At 37.5% G+C, this 15877-nt stretch overlaps 1 protein-coding gene across 2 annotated transcripts in view; it reads right to left on the bottom strand.

Annotated features, from left to right (window-relative positions):
- EPHA6 (EPH receptor A6) overlaps positions 1–15877 on the bottom strand; it is a 903626-nt gene that overhangs the window by 680793 nt on the left and 206956 nt on the right. The window lies entirely within an intron of this gene.

The following is a 15877-nucleotide window of genomic DNA, read 5'->3' as shown; positions in this document are numbered from 1 at the left end:
AGTGGGGGATAATAGAGAGATCATTCACTTTATTTCCTTACCCCTGTCTGAATTTCCACTTAAAATAAAATCTTTCCAACACAGGGCCTTTCAGTTTTAGCTTAATTATAATTTTTAGTGCTTCTCAAAGCAACACGCTCCATTTTTGGAAACATGATTCCTGGTCTACAACTGAAATTTTATAATAATCCACATATTTTGGGTTTATACTTTCCTCTAGACTTACTACCAGCTATGCCTGTGACCCTCTGACACACATCCCTGTCCAAGTCACAGATCGCCCAACAGCACATAAGTCACCGAGTGTAGCTACCAAATGATGGATGAGTTACATAAGGCGTGTTTGCTTCTCACTTTTTCTCTACAAACTTCTTGCAAATTAAAATCTTTGGACCTGGTATTTGCTCTTGTATCCAGATTCTCTCTCTTCCTGATCTCATTTCCATTTAACATTTATTTGGAGGGTCCTCATTCAAACCTCTTAGCAATGCTCTGACTCAAACCTGACCTAGGCTGAGTCCAATGCCCTGGGTCACTTGACAAGGAAAGGGAGATTAGCAGAAGAAAACATTTGTCTTCTGACAGTTTTCAAATTACTTACAGAGAGTTATTCTTATTTACTAATGCTTCCCTTCTAGTTCCTGTGAAATTTCAAGTCTTTTTTACTAAGCTCATTTTCCAAAATAATGTCCATACCCACCAACAAGCTCTGGGTGCAGATGACTTCTAAACCTAGATGAGTTAATCCCCTCGAAAACACTCTCTGTACTCGAAGTTCAACCTAACCAAACACCAGCATTATTATCTTTACAACAAATCTGGCATTTTTTCTAATTGTTTATTGGATCCACCCATTAACAGTCATACTTCCTCCATCTTAAACTGCCGGGATAATATCAATATTTCAACTCATTGTTAGAGGGGAGGGGTTGGGAAGAATGGATGAAAGGAGGTGAAGGGATTAAAAAAGAGAAAAAAACCTGCCTGACCAGGTGGTGGCGCAGTGGATAGAGCTTCGAACTGGGATGTGAATGACCCAGGTTTGAGACCCCGAGGTCGCCAGCTTGAGCGCGGGCTCATCTGGTTTGAACAAAAGCCCACCAGCTTGGACCCAAGGTCGCTGGCTCGAGCAGGGGTTACTCGGTCTGCTGAAGGCCCGCGGTCAAGGAACATATGAGAAAGCAATCAATGAACAACTAAGGTGTTGCAACGCGCAATGAAAAACTAATGATTGATGCTTCTCATCTCTCTGTTTCTGTCTGTCTGTCCCTGTCTATCCCTCTCTCTGACTCTCTCTCTGTCTCTGAAAAAAAAATTTCATTGCTCCCAGGTGCTTATTTTAGTAACCTCTTAACTGGTCTCCCAACTTCTAATTTATACCTTTCCATCTATTTTCAACACAGTAGCCATAGCGATTCTATGATATTAACATACAAGTCAGAATATGACATTTCTCTGATCAGAGCTATCCAATGACTCCTATCTCCCACTCAATAAAAACCTAAGCCTTTTGCAGTGCTGGCCTTACACAGAAAGTAACTCTTCAGTCCTCCCCTGACCTTGTCTCCATTCCCTCAACACTCCTGGCTGCACTGGCTCCAAGTTCGTCCAACATAGAAAACTGCCTCCCAGATACCCCTCGGGCGGCTTCCCTCACCTCCTCATTTTTCACTCAGATACCACCCAGTGAGGCCTTTTCTGATCACTGTATATTAAAGGGCGCACTCCCCTGTCCCACCAGACTTCTATTCCCTCTTTTCTGCTTTGTGTCTCTTTATGGCATTTGTTTTCTAACTGATTATACATGTAAATATTTGCTATTTTTTTTCCCTGACCCACTACCTGTTTTTACCCACTAGAAGCAAACTATTTGAGAGTAAGAATTTTTGCCAGATTTTTTGTTCACTGTTTTAACTCCAGTACCTGTCAATCAATAAGTATTTGTCAGACGAATGAATTTCCCGCGTACAAATATCAGAGTTCTAATGACTTGACCCCTACAGTTTTTCTCCCATCAATCCCATCCATCACTGATGTCACAGCTCAAAATCACATTACCTTTTTCTGGTATTCCTGTTCTCCTCCCAGGGACTTTCAACAATCAAATATACCTTATATCCTATCGCAAATATATATAATATAATATTTATGTTCAGTTTACCTTCAGTGCCATTGTTTAACAAGTGAATCCCTGGATTCTTTTCATTTAATCCACAGAAATCATATCTAAGCCGTTTGTGAATGTCTCACAAATTCTCCCCTCGCCCTTTGCTTACACGCAGGTTCCTCTGCCTGCAGCAGGCCTCCCCAGTCCCTGTTTTAGGAAACCTTACTTTTCAATCAAGTCACTCCTCAGTTACGACCTTCTTCGCGTTTTATTCTCCCAGCCCAAAATAACTTTCTCCAACAGATTCAGCAATCGCGCCACTAAATCTGCTTGTCTTCGATTTCCTATTAATTTATAACTTCATCTAGATCAGCAATTTTCAACCTTTCTCATCTCATGGCACACATAAACTAATTACGAAAATTCTGTGGCACACCAAAAGTATATATTATATATATTTTTTGCTGACCTAACAAAAATTAGGTATAATTTTGATTCATTTGCACTGGATGGCTATTGTTGAATTGAGTGTTGTCATTTTTTTTTTTTTGACAATCTAAGGGTAAAGAAGTCAGTGCCCCTGACTAAACAGGGAGGAGGTATTACATGATTTAAAAATCTTGTGGCACACCGGTTGCAAATTGCTGATCTAGATTGTCAAAATAAATTCTCACCTTTGACAGCAATATATTTGTATTATTTATATGTTCCATATTTGCTTTCATTTGGATTTTACCAAAAAACATTTTATATTTTTATCAACTATACTGAGCAAGCTAAAACAATGTTTCTATGAGTAGAGTTGTGTAACATACATTATCCACTATTGCATAGTCCTAGAGTTTGATTATTTCTTTATTTTCTTACAAGGCTATTGCGAATGACATCCAAATGTTGCTGAAATTTCGTATCTACCGCAGCATTACTACACTCATTCCTTCACAAGGAAAATTAAGTTACCTTAATAAGCATTGTTATTAGTGAATTTATATTGTCAGTGATGACTACGTCTTTCTTTCTAAGTAGTTATGCAGAGAATTATTTAATAAACCATCCTCCTATTTTAAAAATATTAATTGGATTCTAGCACATCACACCACAGATTTATTTATTTGTTTGTTTATTTATTTATTTATTTATTTTAAGTGAAAGGAGAGAGGAGATGGTGAGATAGACTCCCACATGCACCTTAACCAGGATCCCTGATCTGGCCATCTCCGTCTGGGGCTGATGCTCGAATCAGTTGAGCTATTTTCAGCACCTGAGGCCAATGCTCGAACTAATCAAACCATTGGCTGTAAGAGGGGAAGGGGAAAAAGGAGGAGAAGAGAACCAGATTGTCTTTTCTTATGTGTGCTCTGACCAGGAATCAAACCCAAGACACCCACACACTGGGACTATGCTCTATCTGCTGAGCTAACTGGCCAGGAACTAGATTTAATTTTTAAAAAATAATCTGCAAAAAGTTTTTCTATCTCTATACTTCAAGCATATGATATAAGCTACAAAACCACTTCAATATAATGTGGATAGTATTTTCATTTTTTAATGGTTTCTTATATCCTTAGAGAATTTTATATAATGATTAAATCATATTGATATTGACAATTTTGATGGAACCTGTTTAAGAAATCCTTATGTATCTGATTATACCATACACAAATTCAAATTCAGATTGACTGAAACTTAGTGTGAAAATCTATCAAACCTTTAAGAAATATACAGAGTATCTATAATGATAGGGTACATATGGATTTCTAAAACAAGATCAAGCAAGAAAAACTTTAAGTAAAAATTTTAAACTGTATGATTTATTGAGGTAGATTATATACCAGTTTGTCAACATTCACAGTATACATTTACATATTTTGATAACTAAAGGTTTTCATTAATACATATGAAATATTTATCTAGTTAGGTTTTATATTTTTACCTTTATTAAAATTTCATAATGATTTTCTAGAATTTTTGTAGGTCTTATTTTATCTTTTCCTAGAACCCCTATGGCTTTCAATAACATTATAAATGGAAACTTCCTTTCAATTATAATTTCTAATTGCTTCTTATTAGTCGGTAAAAATACTGTAGGCTTGGCCCTGGCCGGTTGGCTCAGTGGTAGAGTGTCGGCCTGGCGTGCAGAAGTCCTGGGTTCGATTCCCAGCCAGGGCACACAGGAGAAGCGCCCATCTGCTTCTCCACCCCTCCCCCTCTCCTTCCTCTCTGTCTTTCTCTTCCCCTCCCGCAGCAGAGGCTCCACTGGAGCAAAGATGGCCCGGGCGCTAGGGATGGCTCCTTGGCCTCTGCCCCAGGCGCTACAGTGGCTCTGGTCGCAACAGAGCGACCCCCCAGAGGGGCAGAGCATCGCCCCCTGGTGGGCAGAGCGTCGCCCCCTGGTGGGCGTGCCTGGTGGATCCCGGTGGGCGCATGCGGGAGTCTGTCTGACTGTCTCTCCCCCGTTTCCAGCTTCAGAAAAATAGAAAAAAAAAATACTGCAGGCTTTGTAAATTGATTGTGTTCAATGATATTGCTGAGCCTCTTATTGATTTGTATACATATTGCTGTATTATCTTAGATTTTTATACAGATAACATCTCCAAAAAATAGCAATCTTATTTCTTCACTTACATCCTTACTTATTTTCTATCCTTACAATAAGGGCATCTAGCAAAATGCTGAACAAAATAATGACACTGAGTATCTTGTCTAGTCCTTCACTTCATCTAGTGTTTCACAGTAAAATTTGTTTTTGACTTAAAAATCTTTACTGTGTTAAAACATTCCATTATATTACTCATGCCAACAGTCTTTGTCATGAATAGATGTTGAATCTTATTAAAGGATTTTTCTGCATCTTCTTAGGTGATATTTCTCCTTTAACCTGCTAAAGTTAATTGCATTAAAGGATTTACATTAAAATATCCTTGAATATATGAGATAAAAGCAACTAGATCGTGTGTATTACCTTTTACACATCACTTAGCCTTTTATTTTCTTCAGGACTGTGATGTCTTTGTTCATATAAGAACATTGCTTGATTTCTTATTCTGACACTACTCTGTGTAGAGTCAGTAATAAAGTTATATTAGCTTTATAAATTAGGAAGAATCCTTCTCTTTTTAACAATGGATAAAATTGAACGAAATAGAAATTTTCTATTTCTTGAAGACTTTAATACTTCCCAGAAATCACAGTCTGCCCTGCTAGTCTATTTATTTCCAGACTACTGGATGTCTTATTTCACACTATGTTTTCCTATTGCCAACATCATCACCTTTCATCATTCTCAAATAGTTACTTTGCTTCTTATTTTATTGTGAAAATAAAGTCAATTAAAAGATACTGTCCACAAACTTCACCCAGTGCAAATATCCACATGTTTATATCTTTATCTGTCTTTCAAGAAAGAGAATACCAAATACTGCTGACAAACACATGGCCATTTTGCCATTACAACTATTCAAAAAATATATACAACTGTTCATAGCACACTGTCTTCTGTAATGGGACTGTGGGTATATATATTTTTTTTTTGCTATTCTTTATCCATAAAATATCCCAAAAATGCTTATGTATTTCTTTTTAATCAGAAAACAATAATAAAACTAGCATTTTAGAACTTCAGACTAGATTCAATCATAGTGTTACTTATGATATTATTTTGAGTGTTTACCTTTCTTTTTACTGAGAAGAAAAGTCAAGGACAGCAAAAAAAAAAAATCAAATGGTTATAGCAGACTAATGCTTCACACCCTTCATTAAAAGATTGTCAGGTAAATGTTGACTATGTGATTTTCGCTCTATTCTATTTATAATAATTCATCATTTTGTGACATTCCAACCCTTTTTAATTATATTGTAATTAGCTTTGCATGTAGCCATCTGCCAGGGAAATAACCTTGATTGAACTCTAAAAGTGTATGAAATATCATTATCAGATACTTTCTTTTTTCTTTAAACTGGTACATTTGATAATCTACATTTTTAAACTACATATCACTGAATTTCATCTTCACTACATGATGTTTTAGATTTCACTTCAGATATTGTATTACATCTTAAAAATAGCATAATTTATTAATATATTTGGATCCAAATTTAGCTATGAAATAAATTAAATGATATTCATACAATATTAGATATTAAAATGTTTTCATAACTACTTATATTAACATCAACATATTCAAATTGTATAAAAATATTTACAATAAAGGATTTTTCTATAAGTTTATGCACATAAAAAAAGTACTTTTCTCAAGAATTTATAAAGTCTTAATTTCTATTTGCATTAAACTGTTCTTGGTATTTATTTTAACACATACACTTTAATAAAAAAAAGTAAAAGCCAGCAAACTTTTTGTAGCATATTAACTTTTTCATTATATTTACTCTATCCTTAAACTTTAAGGTATAGTCCAATCATTATCTGAAAGTCAAAAGCCAATTAAGTCTGTGTTTCACAAAGAAACCCAGAGATTTCTGTTCAGTAGTTTTAAAGTTCCCTTTCTCCCTCCCTCCCTCACACCCTCCCTTCCTTCCTCATTTCTCCTTTCCTTCCATCCTTCTTTTATTCCTTCCTTCCCTTTTTCCTTCATTTTCCCTTTCTTTTTTCCTTCATAATTTCCTTTTTTTATTCATTAAGCACTTAGTAGGTATTGTCATATTAGGTTGGGTTATAAAGAACTGTGCTAGTGAGAAGGAAATTGCCAGTGAAGTCTAAGAACATCTAAAGGAACCCAAGCTTTATTACTTACCAGATATTTCACCTTAGAAAAACTGTGGAATGATCATAAATATCTTTTTTTCTCAAACAAAACTGGTTTTGAGACAACCAACCTTACATAATTTGATGATTAAATTTAATCATTGTATGTAAAAGCTCAGAGCACCATACTTGGCATATGGAATTGATTAATCAAAAGTTAATTTTATAAGTAAATCAGAAAAAACCAGGAACTGTATTATTCCATACGTAGGTGGGACATAATACTGAAACTAAGAGACATTGACAAGAGTGTGGTGGTTACGGGGGGGAGGGGGGAATGGGAGAGGGATAGGGGGTGGGGAGGGGCACAAAGAAAACAAGATAGAAGGTGACAGAGGACAGTCTGACTTTGGGTGGTGGGTATGCAACATAATTGAATGACAAGATAACCTGAACTTGTTATCTTTGAATATATGTATCCTGATTTATTGATGTCACCCCATTAAAAAAATAAAATTATAAAAAAAAAAAAAAGTTAATTTTAGATGTCATCATTTCTTATGGCTGAGTAGTATTCCATAGTGTATATGTGCCACATCTTCTTTATCCAGTAATCTATTGACGGGATTTTTGGTTGTTTCCATGTCCTGGCCACTGTGAACAATGCTGCAATAAACATGGGGCTGCATGTGTCCTTACGTATCAATGTTTCTGAGTTTTTGGGGTATATACCCAGTAGAGGTATTGCTGGGTCATAAGGTAGTTCTATTTTCAGTTTTTTGAGGAACCACCATACTTTCTTCCATAATGGTTGTACTACTTTACATTCCCACCAACAGTGTATGAGGGTTCCTTTTTCTCCACAGCCTCTCCATCATTTGCTATTACCTGTCTTGCTAATAATAGCTAATCGAACAGGTGTGAGGTGGTATCTCATTGCCGTTTTGATTTGTATTTCTCTAATAGCTAAAGAAGACGAGCATCTTTTCATATATCTGTTGGCCATTTGTATTTCTTCCTGGGAGAAGTGTCTGTTCATATCCTCTTCCCATTTTTTTTATGGGATTGTTTGTTTGTTTGTTGTTGAGTTTTATGAGTTCTTGGAACATTTACAGCAAAATGGTGGGATCTTGATAACATGATACGAAGCGAAATAAGTAAATCAGAAAAAACCAGGAACTGCATTATTCCATACGTAGGTGGGACATAAAAGTGAAACTAATAGACATTGATAAGAGTGTGGTGGTTACGGGGGGGAGGGGGGAATGGGAGAGGGAAAGGGGGAGGGGGAGGGGCACAAAGAAAACAAGATAGAAGGTGACAGAGGACAATCTGACTTTGGGTGATGGGTATGCAACATAACTGAACGACAAGATACCCTGGACTTGTTACCTTTGAATATATGTATCCTGATTTATTGATGCCATCCCATTAAAAAATAAAATTATTAAAAAAAAAAAAAGTTAATTTTAGGCCCTGGCCGGTTGGCTCAAAGGTAGAGCATCGGCCTGGCGTGCAGGAGTCCCGGGTTCGATTCCCAGCCAGGGCACACAGGAGAGGCGCCCATTTGCTTCTCCACCCCTCCCCCTCTCCTTCCTCTCTCTTTCTCTCTTCCCCTCCCGCAGCGAGGCTCCATTGGAGCAAAGATGGCCCGGGCACTGGGGATGGCTCTGTGGCCTCTGCCTCAGGTGCTAGAATGGCTCTGGATGCAACAGAGCGATGCCCCAGAGGGGCAAAGCATCGCCCCGGGGTGGATCCCGGTCGGGCGCATGCGGGAGTCTGTCTGACTGCCTCCCCATTTCCAGCTTCGGAAAAATGAAAAAAAAAAAAAAGTTAATTTTATTTTCTTTCTCAGAGTGGTTTATTAATAAAGTAATAATTATATTCAATGAAATATTTTAAGATTGGGATATGAGTAAAATGCTAAAGAAACAGAACGAATAACAAAACCTTTCTGTAAAAGATAAGTTATGAGTATTTGGCTGAATTATAAAAGGTAATATGAACTTTGTCAGATGAAGACAGACTGGCAGGTATCCTATGGGTGGAAAGTAAAATCTGCAAATGTTTTGAGCTTTAAACTATATTGATTATATAAAAACTATACGTAGCTGTAATATAGGATGCCTTGGAGAAATATGGAGAGAAGATATAGGAAAATAATCTGTGAAAAAAAAAATGACTGTCATTCTAGGGAACGGAGTACTGTATGTAAACCAGGGGTTTCCAGCCAGTGTGGATACCGATTTCTGAAGCCACGAAACTCTGCAAGGCCAGGGGCAGCCCGTGGGATATACGCCTCTAGCAACTAACAGGAGTGTTGACGCCAATGTGCTGAACAGAATTTGCAAATGTGTGTGTGTGTGTGTTTTCCAGATATAAAACAAACAAACAAACAAAACCCTTTGAAAACATCTATGTAAAACTTTTAATAAAGATATTAGGTTTTATACTAGCTAAATGTTAGATGTTTCTTATCTTGACCTGACATTAGAAAAAGCAATGGACACTGAGAAATCAGACAAGCAAAGAGTCAGAAGTATAGGTTGGGCGGAAGTCATAACTAAAGGAAGGAGAGAAGGAGCATTAGGCTGTAGCTCCTTGGTCCAAGGGCAGTGAGGGCTCTCAGCGTCTGCTGAAGAGTATCAGCATGGAAATCACCTTTGTTCTGGGAAAGGTCTTCCAGGGCTCCTGGTACACAGAGTGACCCACTTCTGTTTTACGCATGTCTAGTATACTCCTGCTCAGCGGATTAGGGTCCCCCTCAGGGACACAGAGCTGAACAACATTCCCAAAGGGGAAAGCAGGAGGCTCTGCTTTGGGTATACAACAGCTGACTGCCTGTCCCTGCCAAAGGAGGTGGAGCTACAATATTACACCTTCCTCTGGCCCTAACATACGACCAAGGCCTAAGCTATCTTGTCTTAACCAATATCACCCCCAGTAAATTCAATTAAAAAAACAATGAAGGATAAAAGTCTAGTCTGCTCTACCTAAAAAAAAAAAATTGTTATAGGATTAGCCAAAAAGGGCTGACACACAAGATCAAAGCTGTGCTTACAGGAGACAGTGATCAGAGCAGGAAGCTGCTTCACTTTGTCACTCTGCTTTTCCAGCTACCTGTTCTGCTTCCCGCTCTCTGCTCTGAGGGCTCACCGGCTGAACTGAGCTGGCAGGGAGCTAGCTACACTGCGAGGCCAAGTAAGTCGTCACACCTGGCCCTAGACTGCCTGCCACAGAGAGTGTAAGTGGAAAGAGGTTGTCAAGATTTTAATTTGATCTGATTGTATACAAGGCAGTATGTCTGATCTTACTGCTTGTATTTGGATGTTGACAGTGCATGCTTTTCTAAGTCATAACTTAGCTGGAAATTTAAAAAGTCCACAGTCCCTCCTGCTGAGTAACCTTTCCTTCTTGAAAACGGGAGTTCTCTAATGGCTAGAACCAAGGATGGATCTATGGGGAGGTAAATAACTAGTATTGGTTTTTCCAGTGCAACAGAAAGTTCAGAGACTCAGAGGGTCAGATAAAAATGTGCAGACTGCAAAAAGGCTGTCCCAGAAAAGGGCATCTTTTCCTTGGAGGTTTGTATCTGGGTTATAAACAGTGTGTTATATTCCCAGATGATATCATTCACATTACACCATGACAAATACACCTTTAAAAGGGAATGGCCAAAGCTTCTAGGAGTAATGTCCATTAGACTCGAAATTCTCAGTTCCCCCAGGCATCAAATGAGAGAGACAGAGATTGGCAAAAACCAGAGAGCGTTTTTGATTTCAAGGAATTAATGGTTAAGTGGAAATTAAATAATAATACAAAAATGAGGTCTGAGTGCAATACTGTCGATATGCATAGGAATATGAGAATGTCAGCCCAGTAGTGGTGGGGTTATATATTTGGGTGCTTTTATCTAAGAATTCCTGGAATAGAGAAAAGAAACTAAAGACAGCTTACTAATTCATCTCAACCTTTTATAAACAAGCAAAATTAGAAACAAGAAGTAATTAGAGGGGGAGGAAAAGAAAATGAGAGAGTTATCTGAATAAAGTTATTAGAATTCTTGAGCAGGCAAGTCGTTTGGTGTTATATTCCTTTCAATAGGGTCAGCATTAAATTCTAAGCATCACAGGTTCAATAAATTTACCAATGATATATACAGTTTGAATCCATGGGTACATATACAATAGAGGCAATAGAGCTAAGACTCAGAGACCAAATGGTTAAGTTTCCCACTCCACGGTAACCCACTGCATCACTTCCCTGCTGTTACTGATTATAAAATAAGTTATCTCTAAAGGGTCTAACAGAGCCAAAGAATTAAATTATTTTATTTCTAGAATCGTCTCCAGGGAGAACAAGAATCCTTGGATCATTATAGCTATGTTAAAATCAATTAGGATTGATCAGAGAGAGTTAAAATAATAATATAGAAACACTCCCAGGAGTTCAAGTCCCCAAAACATAAAGAATACATAATAAGCTTTTCTATCCCTAAGAGCAAAGGCCACGATAAATTGAAAATGGCTTGCATGCCTTAATCAAGACCTATTATATTTTATTTGTTTCTTACTTTAACAATCTATTTTGATATAAAATCTCAGACATAATAAAGCTGTTATGAAAGATGAGCCATATTTAGGATATTAATTAAAAGTCCTTATCAGAACTCCCATTGTATAATACTAGCTCATCTGCATGATGAATATATTTTAATTACTATCTCTCCACACTTTTTAAAACTTGAGAGCCAAATGGACAGTACCTGACAATTATTTAAAATAAAGGCTATCAAATCGAGAATGCTAAAATCCACCATTTCCAAGTAGACATTGAGTTCAGCATTGATAAATGCCAATATTTGGAATAAATAACACCATCACCATCATCATCATCATCAACAGCAGATGAGGTTCTCATGTAATTACCATCCTCCCACTGGAGTCTATAGTACAGTGTATAATCAAGTTTTGGGTTGTTTTCTTCACTTTCTCTTTTCTGAGTCATGTTTCCTTTTCATTGTCTTCTGCAGTTTTATTGACTTTAGTTGTGTAAATGTTACAAGGGCTTTCTCTGAGGCTGTAACTTGCTCAATATCCAGTTATATTAAAAGGACTTAATGTCTAACAGCTTACTTCAAAATGTCCCCTGGCTGCAACAAAGCAGTTAGGATCAAAAGCTGTAAACTTGTAGCAAGCAGCTGTCACATTTTCTCTTAACATTTTACTATAGGCTACATGTAAATTTTACATAAACATGCATTTTAAAACCATCTTATTTCTCCAGGATATTTGAAACTAAAAACTAAACATAAAATGCTCAAAATGTATAAATTTTTGAAATAAAAAAAAAACCATATATACTCCCATAATATTCTATCCCCTAATTAAAAGGAGTTATTTATTATTATTTTTCTTCTTTTCCATAATTTCCTACTGATGTTATCTTTAATTCCTCAACTTCCATTTATTCTTCAAAATATTCCAACCTGGTTGAGTCTCTACCACTCCTAAATTGTTACTCTAAGGTCAACTGATTGAATCCTGTGCATTGCAAATTCAAATGGAACATTCCTTCACAATTTGATTTTAATTAAATCTTTTTTGCAGCATTCAATATAGTTGAACATGCTTGGATTTTGTCTCCCTTCCCATATCAGTGGTGCCATACTCTATTGTTTTCTGTCCTTCTTTACTAGTTCCTCCTTTCCATTATTCTTAAATCTTTCTAATCATCAACTTAAGTATTGAGTGTTAGGCCATCTTCTCTTTCTCTATATTCTCCTTAACATTCCAAAGTTTTAAGACCCATCTGCTGTTGACCATTAGATAAACATGTCCAGTGCATCTAGACTGTTATATAAAACTCTATTTCCATTGTAATGTCTCATGACCATTTCATGTTTATCATACCCACAATGAAGCTCTTTTTCTCCAAAAGTCAGGTGTTTGTTTGTTTTTTTTTTACCACCTTTTGGCATCATAGCCTTGATTTCTCCCACTTTCTCCTCTTACCTAACATCCAACCTACCTACAAACTCTACTTTCCACCCCCTGAACTACCATATTTACTCATCTGCAAATATTATTCCAGAAATATATCATCTTTTCTTTACTGCTGCTACACTTGTCCTGTCTGGTATGATCTCTCATCAAGTGTAATTAGTTTTCCCTGTTCCTTTCTTGCACCTTATAATCCACTGTGCTTTTATTAAGGTATATCACTTCCACACCTCATTATTTAGAATACTCCAGTGGTTTCCAACTGCATGAAAGCAAAATGCAAACTCCCTAGCATGACATATCATTACTGTGATTTCACCCATTCTTACCCTTTCAATTATATCTATTCTAACTGCTGCCATTACACACTGAACTGTCACATTGGTATTTTATTGCAAAAGTCAAAGGTTTCCTGTGTAAAGGCCTGCTCACATGACATTCTCTCTGCTAACTTAGCAGCTCCTTTATAGTCTTCAGATTTTAGGCAAATTTGCTCCTAATCATAAAGTCTGACTACTCTTAGACCTCTATTAAAGGTTATTGCTTCTCTTTATGCCAAAAATGAAACATCAGAAAATGAACTAAAAAAAATTCCTTTTATAATTGCAACAACAAAAAATAACATACCTAGGAATAAACTTAACAAAGGATGTGAAGGATCTGTTTACTAAAAACTACAAAGCATTATTGAAAAAAATTGAAAAAGACACAATGAAATAGAAAAATAGTCCATGTTCATGAATTGGAAGCATCAACATAGTTAAAATGGCCACATTATCCAAAGCAAATACAAATTTAATGCAATCCCCATTAAAATCCTCATATCATTTCTCAAAGAAATAGAACAAAAATCACCAGGCTTGTATGGAAACATAAAAACTGCTGAATAGCCAAAACAACCCTAAGAAAAAAGAATGAAGCTGAGGGTATAACAATACCTGCCTTCAAATTATACTACAGAGCCATAGTAATTAAAACAGGATGGTACTGGCAGAAAAACATACATAGAAACCACTGAAACAGAATCAAGTGCCCTGAAATAAAACCACATATATATGGACAAATCATCTTCAACAAAGGAGCCAAATATACATAATGGAGAAAACAAAGGCTCTTCAATAAATGGTGCTGAGAAAATTGGAAAGCCACATGCAGAAGAATGAAACTTGACTGCAGTTTATCCCCCTGAACAAAAATTAATTCAAAATGATCAAAGACCTAAATATGAGATCTGAAATAATATATTACATAAAAGAAAATATAGGTACTACACTTATGGACTTTGGCCATTGTAAGGCCAGTGGCCACCACCATCATGGCCATGCAGGTTCTCATTGAATTTGGGCAGATGGTAAAGAAACTGTGGAGCCAAAAAATGGTGGGCCATTCCTTTATTAAAGTCTTGCACCAGCCGACGAGCAAACAGGCAGGGAAAACACTTCCCTTTCGTTCATTCCATTCTCACAAAGCCCTGATACATGATCTGGTTCCACAACCAGGAGAATCTTCCTCCTAGAATCAAAGGCCTCACCAGTCTCAGTGGAGCTTGCAAAGGCCCTCAACTCTGGTTCCCCATATACACACCTTCTCTCTCCCTGCAAAACTGGCTTTTTCTTCAGCACTCTGCATTCTCTCTGCTCTTCCTGCAAAACTGCCTGGGCCCACAAAGACCCCTCCTCCAGCAAACATTAGCAAAACAACAGCCCCTCCCAAGCAGGAATGTGTTGTGGACCATAAATGGCAAAAAGCCATTGTAGAACTTAGCAAAAGGCTAAGTTCTCCCCCCTTCGCCTCCATATTGGCTATGATACTGAGTATTTGCACCCAATTCACTTGTAAGTTGCCAGAAGCAATTTACATGCCCTTCCTCTTACTCTTTGTTTGTTCAGATGTTGTTTGATTTCGCTTATGCATGGTAGGGGGATTCCTGTTTATGCCTTGGGAGAGTTCCTGTTTTAGCCTCAGATGTGTAACTTTGTATCAAGGACTTTCTTATTTGCATGTGGCTATATAATAAAGCAAACCGGGCTACGGGGCACTCGGATATTGCCATCAGCATTGAAGAGTCCTCGCGATTCCATACTTTTTTCTTAATAAGTCTGTTTTCTTAATTCCATACTGTTCTCACTCAAAACCCAGAATTAAGAGCCATGCTTGTCTGTGGCAGGAATGCAATCCAAAATTTGCAATCAACTGCCCTGCTATTGTAGCATCCACCGGGTACGAGATCAAATGTCGGAGACTTTCAGGAGTTAAGATGTTACTTTATTGGCCAGTTTAACCTGCGCAGGGGCGAACTCCCGAGATGTCCGGAGACACCGTGCCCACAAGGAGCTGCAAATGGGAGCCGCGCCTGGAGCTTACAGCCAAGCCCTTATATATCCTAAGTGAGCAAGCATAGACAGAAGCAGATGTGGCAGTTTAGCTATTGGCTAGGGAGGTCACACGCAGCATAGCAACAGGGGCTGGCATAGCAACAGGGGCCGGTTTTAGCTTAGTGGCGAATTTCAAACCTAAACTTCTGATAAGGGTCTCTGACCTTCTTTGTTCCCAGCCTCACAGGAGCCATATCAGCACTTACTGTTCCTGCAATAGTTACACTCTTTGGCAGCTCCAGTACTCCCTGAATCTAACACTATAAGGGTAGGCACACAAAAGGCTGACCAACGCCATTTTTTAACAATAAATAGTGAACAAAATCAAAAAACAAAAATTTTACAAATTCATTTGCCTAACAGCCATAGAGAATAATTTTTTTTAATTTAACCCCAAAGGCAAGGGAAGCAACAATAAATGAATGAGACTAGATCAAACGAAGAAGCTTCTGCACAGCAAAAGAAACTGACAACAAATCAAAAAGGCAGCCAAGCAGATGGGAGATGATATTTGCAAACAACAGCTTTGATAAGGGGGTAATATTCACAGTATATAAAGAACTTGTTGGGGACCGAATAAATAAACAGGGTATTTTTGCAATCTAGACAGAGGTACTGGGCCCAAACCCTACCTCATCTGCTTAGTTAACAAAGAGCTACACCTGATTCTCATTTGTCTCACCCATGTTCT

This window comes from Saccopteryx bilineata, chromosome 8, assembly GCF_036850765.1.
Source record: "Saccopteryx bilineata isolate mSacBil1 chromosome 8, mSacBil1_pri_phased_curated, whole genome shotgun sequence".
Taxonomy (NCBI): Eukaryota; Metazoa; Chordata; class Mammalia; order Chiroptera; family Emballonuridae; genus Saccopteryx; species Saccopteryx bilineata.
Note: the sequence above shows the minus strand (reverse complement) of the source record. Positions and strands in the feature narration are given on the sequence as shown.